Below are 12,526 nucleotides of genomic sequence, written 5' to 3'. Positions count from 1 at the left end.
TTTGCATCTCATGATTCAGTGCAGGTACTAGAACAGGACTGGGGGAGTTGTTGTGGGTAGGAAACCCTGGCATCTCTTGGTCCTTCCCAAACTCCATCTCTCATCATAACTGAACTAGATGTCAGAGAAAATATGACAGAAGGGAAACCGGCATGGTCCACAATGAAATCATTCAGCTGGAATTCTACTACAGCTTGCTTAAAGTCTTGGGGAGGTGTAAAAGCCTCCAGCCGCAGGTCATTCTTTGTGATTTGGGTAAAATAATAAAATCTTACAATATCATGCAATCATAATAGTTAACATGGTAAGGATAATATGGGATAAAAAGACGTAAGTTGTATAGTGGAATTAGCCATTGCATTCAATTGAAAGTAATAATTTGTCCTCATTTTAAAATTACTGTTTATTTTTTCTCAATGTGCAGGGAGACTGGAGATATAGATCACCACTGTGTAGACGCCACTGTGCAGACTCACCAGAATCTTTTATCTTTCCGTCAGCCATGTAACCCTAACTTTTATCCGTTGCAACATCCTCATGAGAAGGCTAGTTTCACTTCCAGCATCATGTCTCCTCTTTCTACAAAAAGAAGGGGGAAGAGGGGGGTTATTTCAGCTGCCAGCCGAGTTTGCTTTCTGTAAAGGGTTTTGTTGTTGTTGCTGCTGATGATGATGATGATGATGATTTTTTCTTTCAATACAGAGGTTTGAACCTAGGGAGTGCTTAGCTATCTTCCAAGAACTTTTTTAAAATCTCAAAACAGGATCTTTCCAAATTGCCCAAGCCTCATATCTCCTATCTGAGATCTTTTTAAGAGACACTGCTCAGTGATTCCACCTACGTCTCACTAATCATGAACAAACCACATGCCCACTTCTTGTTTCAAGGGAGTCTAGCTATCCACTTGTGCAGATGCTGATTTTTGTTTTTTGTTTTTGTTTTTTTCTTGTTTAACTGACACATCATAAGATTGAAATTCTGTTAGGAAAAGGAGTAGAACACATACCATGACTACCAGCAGAGTCCATCACAGGAACAAAGTGCTTGAATTTCTCACAACAAATAGTTTGGATTTATTTTACAGAGGAAAAGGAAGTGATTCTCTCTCTCTCTCTCTCTCTCTCTCTGTCTCTCTCTCTTTCTCTCTCTCTCTCTCTCTCTCCCCCTCTCTCCCTCTCTCCCTCTCTCTCCTCCCTCATTTTGAAAGATAAATATTCCAGGTAATTCTGCTCCTTGTGAATCACTCTAATTTCCATTGCAGGATACAGCGGAGTGGCAGGACAATCTATGCTTCTGTTGATTCCCTTCCCCAATGAAACATCTGGTTACACGCTAGAATGTTCATTAAAGGAGCACGGGGAGTTTCAACATAATTCATCTCTAAGTCTTTCTTTGGCAAGTCCTTGTATAAAACAATCTTCTCTTTAATATGAATCTGATACTCTTTTCCGGGCATGAGAATTGCATTCAACTAGTATAATGAGGGTTTGTTTTTGAATTGAGGGACCTTTTGCCAACAAGATGAGAGTGAACGTGGGGGCGGATGGATGTTATATTGTTAGAGGATGATATATTATTATTTTCAAAGCTCTGAGGAGAGAGACTCAACCTTGTCAGCCTTGATTTATGTTTGTTCATTCGGTGATTCAATAGAAGGTCAGGTGAGCTTTACTGAAATGTTTTGTGATATATTTTGCTACCCAGTGCAATGAAAAGCACCCTGCACTGCTTGCCTCACTTTCCCAGTTCCCTCAGTGCAGGACTGAGCAGTCAGAGAATGGAAGCTGCATATCATTGTGACCACAAAGCCTTTCCCCCATCGAACACATGCCCAGATTCTGCAAATGGCTTCAAATAAGCCTTGGGGTCCTTGAGGTCAGACTACTAATGGGAGTTTAGGTCATACATGTGGCAAAAGTTTCAAATTCACTTCCTGGGCAGCTGAATTTTGAAAAATATTAAAATTATTCTTTATCAATATTTTTCTACAAAAATGAATCACAAAATATACTTAAAAGCAGAGGTAGAGGTATACCCTACTTATAAAAATATAAGAATATACAAATAAGAATATAAAAATAAGACCCAAAATCTGATTTATGGTTATATGGTAATGTTTATTTTCATATCACCAAATATATTAATTTCACCATTTATATTAATTGGGCTGTATGTCCTGATTAAGAAGGCACTACTCTCTTAAATGTTATCAAACACAAGACTTGCTTGTGGAATTAACTTTTATGTAAAGAATTAGTTACACATACAGCTTTAGTTTTCCTTATTGCTAAAATGTTATTTAAACTCTTCAGAAGTTTCCTATGATTGCTAATCTTGTCAATTTATTTGGATTGAGAAATACTTTATGGTGGGAAATGCTAGCATAGGACTAAAAGTCAAGAATAGGAATAGGAATGTGGACAGTAAAGACAGTTCATGAGGTTTCAGATAGAAATAAAAACTTCATTGAGAATTGGATTAGAAGCTAGTCATGCTACATTTTGACAAATAATTTAAGTACATTTGTCTAGAGCTAAAAACCTTGTATGAGGCTGGATTTAAAGGTGATGACCTAATTAACCTGTAGAGGAAAGATCCAGGGTCCGTGGAATGGATATTCCTGGCTGCTGTTAACCAGAGGTACAGAGATAATTGAAAGCAAAAAGAATAGTCAAAGATTTGAAAACTTTGCAATTTGCCCAGAAAATAAGTGCATGTAAATCATCTGGATCCAAATTAGGTGTACTTACTGAAGAGAACAACACCATTAAAATGAAACCAAGTAGGACTACAGGGACAGGAAGGAAGATGTTTAGAGAGCACCCCAGAAATCAGTAAGACCCCAGCCATCAGAGGCTCAATGGTGTAAAAATGTACACAATGCATTTGAAAGGAGAGCTTCTGGACTTTCTTGCTTAAGCAGGGCTGCCTCAGGCACCATTTCCCCTGAATTAACTTCACTGCACTCTAACATCTAGTGACTCAGAGGACATTACAGCAGCGGTCCAAGGGCACCTATCTTCTTTGAATCTGGCGGCAGATCTAGGTGTCCTACACATATTGCTGATTTCTGACACATGTAAAGTTCAAGAATTTCAGGATCATGGAGGCTGCCTTAGTTACTTTTCTTATTGTGGAAACAAAATACCTGACATCCAAAGTTAAAAGAGGGGAGCTTTATTTCATCTCACAGCTCAGCCCATAGTCAGCTGTTTCCAAGACAGGTTAGCAGGGCAGAGAATAAAAAAAGTCCATGCAGGGCAGGCAGGAGGCAGTGAGTAGGAAGGAGCAGCAGCCAGCCTCCCTTTCCCTCTTATTCTATCCAGGCTGCGAACTTTTGGGTGGTGCCAGCCACACCCAGAATGGGGTTTCTCATTACCCACACGACAAGGCTAAACCAATCTGTGAACTAAATTAAATTTACACCTTAATCCATAGTCACAGCCCTTAATTCACATTTACACAACCTAGAACCAGCCACCTCTAAAAAGCCCTAACTACGAGTGCATGAGGTTTTGGGGGTACATCTAAACACAGCTCATACCAGAGACTTTCAATGAGATTTTCACAGGAAGGTTTTGGACAGAGTCACAGCCCCTGCAGGAAAGTCCTGGCATGGGCTGTAACTGAGGTGTGAGAGGGATGCTGAAGCTATAATAGAGATGCTATGTAGCTGAAGATGCCAGGAGTGTGAATGCCTTGCCGTAGCCCTTTGAAAATTACAGCATGCTGTGATGTGCTGGAAACAATTCTACAGAATTTAATGTTTACACTGATGGTATTAGGCCTTGCTTTGGTCCAATTCTTTTCTATTGTACACTCCTTCCTTTAAAAATGGGAATATTCACCCTGTGTCATTGTATTCTGGGACTATATAGATTGTTTTTTGACTTTTTACAAGAGTTCATGATAAACAGTTGCCTTGAGTCTCAGTAGAGACTTTGGACTTGAACTTTTAGGTAATGCTGAAAATGTTGAGTCTTTGGGAGGCAATCAGTTCAATCTGAGTTATATGAAGAATAGCAATATAATGATTGGCCGAATTACAACATCATTATTTGAAGATTAAGTGTAGTTTCAGGAGATGTGTTTAGATAAAGGGTTGAGACATGATAGTTAATCTTGATTTGCAACTTGATTGGATAAAGAAACATTTCAGGAATTAGCAAAACAAGCCTCTGGGTATCTATGGGTGTTTCCAAAGAAAAATGGATTATGAGGAGTCTGACTTCCTCAGTGGGTTAATCCATGGATGAGGTAATAAATTAATGACCTATATTATTGGAAGGCAGTGCCTCAAGGAAGGATGTGTGTCATGTAGGCATGAATTTGGAAACTATATCTGTCAGACACTTTCTTTTCTAGCTCTTTCCCTCTTGCTGATTCCTTCCTGCTGTGAGTCAAGCAGGTTTTCTCCATCACATTCTGAACCATTTTTCTTCTGTGGAGCCAGTGACCATGGATGAAAACTTCTGAGCCCATAAGCTAAAATACACTTCTCTTTTTAAAGTTACTTTCTCAGGTGTTTTGTCAGAATGAATAGCTGAGCAATGTACCTAGTATAAATGCAGGATTTTACAAAAAATACAGGAGGTCTGCAGTGCAGATTAGCTGGTAGCAGAAAATCTATGCTTCTGCTTGCCTAAAAATAATTTTATATCACTGAGATAAACTTGTACTAGGCATTGAAGTTGATATTGAGAGAATTTTATTTCAGCACTTTAAAGAATCCATCTTATTGTCTTCTGGTTTGCATGCTTTATGTCAAGCTTTCAGTCATTATTCCACTGAGCATCACATATAGATTTTCTCAGACTAATTTTAAGATGCTCTCCCTACTACTGTTTTTCAACATTTTGAATTTGTATGCCTTAATGTGGGTTTCACTGTGTCGATTCTTTTTGAGGTATATTGAGATTGTCTAAGCTGCACAGATATTATCAAATTTGAGAAAACTCTTAGCTTTTATTATTATTATTGTTATTATTTTGGGTTTTTGAGACAGGGTCTCACTATGTAGTTGAGAATGACCTGCAACTCACTATGTAGCCCAGGCTGGTCTTGAACTCCTGCCTCAGCCTCCCAGGCGTGCACCACCAAGCCTGCCTGCTATTAATTTTTCTGATTTTTTCCTGCTCTCCGCACTTCTGGAGCTGCAGCTACACATATTTTAGGCCACTTTCTAAGTGCCTATGTTCCCTGAGGCTCACTTTATTTTGTCTTTTTTTCTTTTGCTCTTTTTCTTCTTCTTTGTGCTTCCTTTTGCTTAGCTACTGCTATGTCAAATTCACTAATTTTATAATGTGTCTAATCTCCTTTAATCATGTTCACTACATTTAATTATTTCTTATATTGAATTTTCACCCCTAGAAATTTCATGTAGGTCTTTCCACAGCTTTATTTCTCTGCTAATTTTATATATGTTTTTCTTTAAATCCTTGAGCATATGTACAACAGTCTTAACATTCTTGTCTGCTCTTCTAGCCTTGGGAGTACCCCAGAGAAATGCTCCTGCATGCCAATAATGGACTCAGGGCTCAAGCCGCTGTATTCTCAAGTCCATTCCTGTAGTTGCACCAGAGCCACATCTCTCTCAGGCTGCTCTCCCTCAGTGAATGAGTATGAAACAGCTACTAAGGCAAGGCCACTTAGATCAGTGGCTTTTATTCAAGGACAGAACAACGCTTTTGTCAAACCTTTTGTAGACCACATGGTAATCTAGGTTTCTTTCACTCAACCTTCTCTCCCTCTTACCTGTACTTAGATCAGGGTTCAGTAATACTTTGGTTGGTTTTTACTCCTTACTTTCTCTTACCAGCACAAATAATGATAAAATCATTTGATTTTGAGACTCACTGTGGCTTCTGCTTCTTGGAGGAGTAACCATGTGCTGATTTTAGCTTATCTTTCAATTCTGTTCTCTTCTATTGACTAAGTTTTACCCTTCTCATGGATGAAATTCTCCTGGTACATCACATATCTATTAAATTTTTTAATGCTTGATAGTTTGAGTTTTATAATGTCAAGGGTAAAACTTTGTTGCTTTCTTAAAGAATACTGTAGTTAAATTAGTAATCAATGAAATTACTTTCAAAACATCTATATTTTAAGACTCTTTTAAAATTATTTAGATATATTTTAGAGTAATCTTTGCTCTTGAGTTTAGTCTTCTAAATTCTCTGGTGATAACCCTGTGCACCCAAAATGTTCCTTTCTCTGGTTAGTAACAGTTCAGAAAATTCTCAGTGCTTTAGAAATTGTTTAGTTTAAATTCCCCACTAATATTCTTTATTCATCTTATTTTCTTGGCTTTCTGGAGTTGTCTCCTACAAGTTAGAGATTAGATCCAAGTAAAAACAAAAGTTGTATCCCTCACATATCACCGAGCTCTTTCTCTGATTGGTGCCCTCCTTCCTGGCACACTAATCTACAAATTCTAGCCCTTTCAAGCCACCTTAAATTCAATATCTATCCTATTTTCCATTCTTTTTTTTTTTTTTTTTTTTTTTTTGTACCAGGGATTGAATTTAAGACCTTGCATTTACAAGGCAGGCAGCAGCACCACTGAGCTAAATCCCTGGCCCTAAATTCTACACTCTTTACTACAGACCAGAGATTGCTGTCAGAAAGACAAGACAATTAGCTGGGTTATTTCCTTTGTTTCTATTATTATTCATATCATCAGCCAGAATTGTTGTAATGTAGTCTCTGAAAGTTGTTTCTGGTTTCCAATTGCAAATTGCTTAAGACAACTGGGATTACTCTGTAGCACTGACTCTTTATTGAACAAGAACTGAAATCTATTGTCCATATTTTTATCTTGGTTCACAGGCATTTGGTTCTGTTTTCTGCCACACTTGCCAACTTTCAGTGTGTCTGAAAAATTGTGGAGGTTGAAAGTCATGTTTTCTTCTTCCACAGAGAATTTGATATCTTGTCCTTAAAGTAGAGGCAAATTCCAAACCATGTCTTCTAATGTAAAATCAATTGCAACATATATAGAAAATTGACAGATGAATGTGAGCCATTATATGTGGATGTCTGTGACACATCATGTTAGTTTAATAGGGTTTCCGTAACAATTTTCCACAGACTGAGTAGTTTACACAACAGAAATTTGTTTTCCTGGAGTTCCAGAGGCCTGCAGAACTCCTGACTGCAGCTGTTGGCAGAAGTAGTTTCTTATGAAGGCCTCTTTCCTTGGTGCAGCGATGGCCCTCTTCCTTCAGAATCTCTCACAGGCTTCCCTCTGCATGTCTATGTGGTCATTCCCTCTTCTTACACCAGTCATACTGGAACAGGAAGCTCCCCTATGTCCACATCTTACCTTCAGTGTCTCTGTAAAGATCCTGTCAAGTACAGTAACAGTCAAAGGCACCAGAAGCTGGGTTTTCAACATGTGGATTTGGGGTAGAAGTAGGTAATTTTGTAATACATATATATATACATATGTATACCTATATACATATGTGTATATATATATATACACACATATATATATATGTATATATATATGTGTATATATATATATATATATTTGGTAAATACAGTAACTCTCTGACTTAGGAATATTCAAGTTGCAGACTTTCACAGATATGAACAGATCTCGCATTATAAACATTCACAGATGGGAACATATCTCTGATGTAGTGTGTGTGTCTACCTTACCATTTTAAGGGAACTATAAAGTTAAAAATACTTTATGTATACTTGTACTATACTGTACCACCATTGTAAATTAGCTTGAAAAGTAAAAATAGCTTATTTACAGATTTTGTGTGTGGGAGTTTCTTTATGCTTTACATTGTATATTTGTGTCAAAGGTACATAAGTTGCACTTCATCAGCCTTATAAATATTCTCCCAGAACTGATCTCATCTGTAAGTTGGGAACTTACTCTAGTGCGTGCAATTAGATTTCACTTGCTTTTGAAGCTTTTAAACATATGAATCTGCAGGAGTTTTATGTAAGACTTTAAAGAAAGCCTTAACAGTGTTTTTTTTCCTTAGAAATTGGACTGAGTGTTCATGAGAGTAAAATATCAATGCGCCTTTAAAATCATTCTATCTTAATCTCTTACCGTGCTTTTATAATAAAAGAGGGATATGACTTTAGCAACTCACTTATTTTAAGGATGGAAACTGGCTCCAGTTTGCCTGGAGTCATTTAGTTGTGTCCTGATAGATATAAGGCTGCAATACGAGTTTTATGACTGTGACACCCGTGGTTTTTGGTGCCTGTCAAATATCTGTGCTGCCCTCATGCCGTGATTGGGCCTGAAGATCACGACTCCCCAATTTGCTACTTGCACAGCTTCTTTGAATTATATGAGAATATCTTAGTGAAGCCACTATGTTTAGATTTTCATTGTTTATCACCCTGGTTATTTCACATTTCTAGGTGCAAATTTAATGTGACCTTATCAAACGACACAGAGCTTCACTGTGTAATATAGGTCATTCTATCCTGAAGTTTGAGCTACTGTTCTTATGTATCCTACTGTGTCCATCTCTTTGACTTTGGACTGTCCGGCAACTCCAAGCCTCCCTGCTCTTTGAGTAAATCTGTAAAGCCCAGTGTCCACCCAGTTTCCAACAAACAGCAGGTCCCTTTTTCAGCACATTTCCTTTGTCTCCTGGTACTACGGTAAGAGTCACCTCTCGTGGCATTGAGTGACCAGGCCCTGCCTGACGTTCTGAGACAGATCAGCCTCAGCTGTGGGTCACTTTTGATTCCCAGAAACAGGCACACAACATTCCCAGACCCTGCAGACAGCATCCTTTCACTTGAGCAGAGCTGAGAAAATGCAGCTGTGAATGTGAGAGGCTGTATAATTCACCGTGAACAATCAAATGTCGCTTCATTACAGGGATCTCCATTGTAAACACAGGAGTTCTTCGGCTGGATTCGGAAGGACCTGGTGTGTCAGAGGCAGCAGCAGGATTTCAAAGAACTCCACTTTTCAGTGCCTGGGACAGTTTGTTCTGAAACTGCATATGGTTTTGAATATTTTTCCTTTTAAGTGATTCTCTCATCTGGTTCTGTGAAGATGGAAGACTCAATTAAGGAACCACTGTGTGGCAGTCACAACTGGGCCCTTTATCTTGCCCAGTATGGAGGGGGATAAAAGACTCCTAGAACGAAGTGTTCCGTGGCAATTCCACTTGACCTTTCTCTGCTGATCAGCCTCATTCAGAGTTGTTTTCTCTCTCTCTCTCTCTCTCTCTCTCTCTCTCTCTCTCTCTCTCTCTCTCTAAGGGGAGGAACATAAAAGACATCAAATGGCTTAGCTGTTTTCTTTGAGCACAGTGGCTGTACAGGGACAAGGCTGTTATGGCACAGGTGTTGAGAAAATGGTTTATCCTTTCTCTTATCCCTTTAGGAGGTTGCAGAAACGTCCCCTTCTTCACTACTTCACCTCACATTCATTAGTCAAACCTGCTTTTACCAGCAGAGTTCGAAATAGAGAAGTCAGATTGACCTGGTTCGTGTCAAGGAAGCAGAGAGACGGAGGTGTCGCAGTTGGCCCAAGGGGCCCTGTGAGGCTTAGTTGACAGAGTAAAGTGGATGGAAATGTACCCCGAGAAAACTCTGTATTTGCTAAGCAGGTAAAATTGAAGCTTCAGTTCCTTAAAGGATGACCACAGAAGTACTTTAGCTAATAAGCTTCCTTACTGAGTTCTAATTGCTGGCATCGATGGAAACAGAATTAGCTCAGCTTTTCACAAACAAGTTCTGCAGCGAGAAAGAATTATACCTTCTGTTAAGGAAATCCATATAAGGGCCTCCGAAGTGGGGTATGGGAGTGCTAGATTCATAAGAATTATTTGAAGGCACTCAAAGAAACTAAACATCTATTCGTGTTTTTTAACCTAAAAATAAGAAAGAAAATTAACTCTGACATGTTTATGAGTTAATACGTGCACCGTGCTGTCATAGCTCTGAAGGGTTCGGCTAGGAGTCCTGAACCACCGGTGAGAGGATGAAACGGGACAGAAAACAGGGGTCTAGCCAGCCCATGGTGCTTTCATCTGATGTAGTTACTGCAGTTCCCATGGGGATGGCTAGGATGGTTTACTGATTGCATTATTTAGATTTAAGTAAGCTAACAATCACAAGTGGTTCAGTAAAATTTCTGGAAATTATACACAGAGAAAACATAAAATAAAATGCACACAAGAAAATGTCAACAATATAGAAGAGTTAGAACTTCTATCCTGAGAGTGAGCTTTTATATCATCTATATTAAAAATTAAAGATAATGATGATTTAATGCTACCTCCCATATTCAATTAGATTTCTCCCAGTTTAAAATAAATCATTGATCATAGTTGCATGAGAACATTATGAATTTTGTTCTAAAAGTTAAAATTAGACAAAATTATTTTAAAGTACTTTCTTCTTTTTAATTTAGATATCTAACATATTCCATTTTAGTACATTTTTGGATGTGTATCATCATAGTAAATGTATATAATTGACAAGGAGGTAATGATACACTGGAACTGTTTGTTTCGAGTTTTGTCAATGGAGCGCATCATCAAGAGAGTTTTGAGACTCGTGGAGAGGCGTGTACTCCTTTCCAGTCAGAGGGAGAAAAGCACTGCACTGCAAGCCAACAAAACACCTTGACAGTCATCACCAGAGCACAGGGCACCTTCCTGAACAGATCGGTGCTGATGTACACGGGGACAAACCAAGGAGGAGCAGCGCAGGCTACACTGAAGTGTGGATCACAAAGGGATCTCTCAGATCCCAAAAGGCTTAGGTAAAGTCTCCAATGATGTCATACGCCCGGACCCTATAACTTTTCCCACTCTGGCTCCAGCAAACAGCTTGCAGACCACAGGCCCTTCGAGGAGGGAGAATGCCGCTCACAGCTTCCTTCCTTCAGAAACGCAGACACTCTTTGGAGATAATGCCTTCTTTGGGGTAAAGAGAGCTTTCCCGAACTTTGTGATGCTGTCAATAGACACGGAGGAGGCCTAGCTCCCTCAGGCAAGGCCAGCGAACCTCACTATGAACAAAGAAGACTCATTAACAGATAACTCCAATGGGCTCCGTGACAAACTGGCAGAAGACCGAGCTCGTTTTCTCCATCCCACTGCCCATAGCAAAGCATCAGTGCACTGGCTGCCCTTTCCTGAGGCTCCATAGCGCGAGAGCTCCCTCGCCCTCACCTTGACCAGCTCTGTCTCACATCTCGTCTCTTTCGTACAGCACTCAGACTTCTGTTCTGACAGCTACTTTGTGCGTTCATGAATAAAATCTACTCCACTGCAGGATTTGGTTTTTACAGCAGCTGCCAGGCTTGAACTTGTTTAGGTGGAATGCAATCAAACATGACTGTAAAACAAACACACAAACAAGTAAATAACACCTAGTATATTCTTTTTAATCCATTAAAACCATGCTATTTTACATTCTAAGAAGCAGAAAGTATACATGTGTACTCTTAGAAGTGGGAATTGTTTGGGGAACTAAAGACACTTTCCTAAGAACTAGTTTAAGTTTCTTTTGATACTCATAATTGGCATGAACATTTTTCTGGGTCAAAACAAGGTATGCTTTTGAGACATTTACTTTTGTCAGAACCTGAGATTAAGATTAACACCTCGAACCATCCATTTGCAAAATCAGACACTGAAACTAACCTTCGAAGGCACTTGAGCTTGCATTCCTACAAACAGGTTGAATCAAATTCACTCAGATTTCTTTGATTTCAATTCTTCCTCATCACTATTAGCATCAGGATCATTCCTGCACACAGCATTCTCTTTCCAGATGATTAAGTTGTTTTACTTGCATTGCTGTGGCCATTTTTAAATATGCAAGAATATCAGCACACATTCACCCCACCATTCCTCCCTGTGGAGAAAAGGAACAAGTATTTGAATTGACGTTTTCCCCACATTCTTTAGCCAGGGAAGTTAATGGCGATTCTAGGCCATATTACTTCATTCATTCTTATAGTACGCCAGTGAGACAACAAAGTGGAAAGCGCTTATATGATCTAATAAGGAAAGAAAGAGAGGTTTGGAATTTTAAACAAAGACGTGTCCAAAGGCACATTCTATATTAGAACATGCCAATAAATTAGCAAAGGCCTTCTGAGCTTTACACCACCCTTCTTGTTCAAATATGCAAATTCAGAGATACAGATATCATTGTGATCTACACTGTGCAAGCCACATGCTTTGGTCTCCTGCAAATATGATAACTCTACCCCTTAAGGATGGCCAACTGGGCAGGCATAAGCACATATAATCAGGGATGAATGAAGCTTTATGGAGAGAAATAATTTTTAGAATGAAGTTAAACTGGACCTAAAGCAAGTCATCAGCATAGCTGTTGCAATTTCTTTGATGTTGAAGCTCTTCAGGAAGGATAATTTAAGGGATAAAATTATTGCAGAGTTGTTTTAATAAATACAGCAGAGTGGTACACTGTAAGAACATAATGTTTTATAGCAGTCATCTTTGTTACCATTAGTATTACTGTTGTCATTGCTACCATGATTATTTTA

The 12,526-nt window shown here is 38.9% G+C and overlaps 1 long non-coding RNA gene across 1 annotated transcript; it reads right to left on the bottom strand.

Annotated features, from left to right (window-relative positions):
* Positions 1-480: 480 nt before the first annotated feature.
* On the bottom strand, positions 481-11,813 carry LOC104848556. Its single transcript, XR_776449.1, has 3 exons — positions 11,655-11,813; positions 11,181-11,346; positions 481-579 (listed from the first exon to the last, which is right to left on the bottom strand). It is a non-coding gene; the product is annotated as an uncharacterized LOC104848556 (long non-coding RNA).
* Between the last annotated feature and the right edge of the window lie 713 nt (positions 11,814-12,526).

The sequence above is a fragment of the Fukomys damarensis genome, unplaced genomic scaffold (genome assembly GCF_012274545.1).
Source record: "Fukomys damarensis isolate Sample0158 unplaced genomic scaffold, DMR_v1.0_HiC HiC_scaffold_18, whole genome shotgun sequence".
In the NCBI taxonomy this organism is placed as follows: Eukaryota; Metazoa; Chordata; class Mammalia; order Rodentia; family Bathyergidae; genus Fukomys; species Fukomys damarensis.
This window is presented reverse-complemented; position numbering and strand designations above follow the sequence as displayed.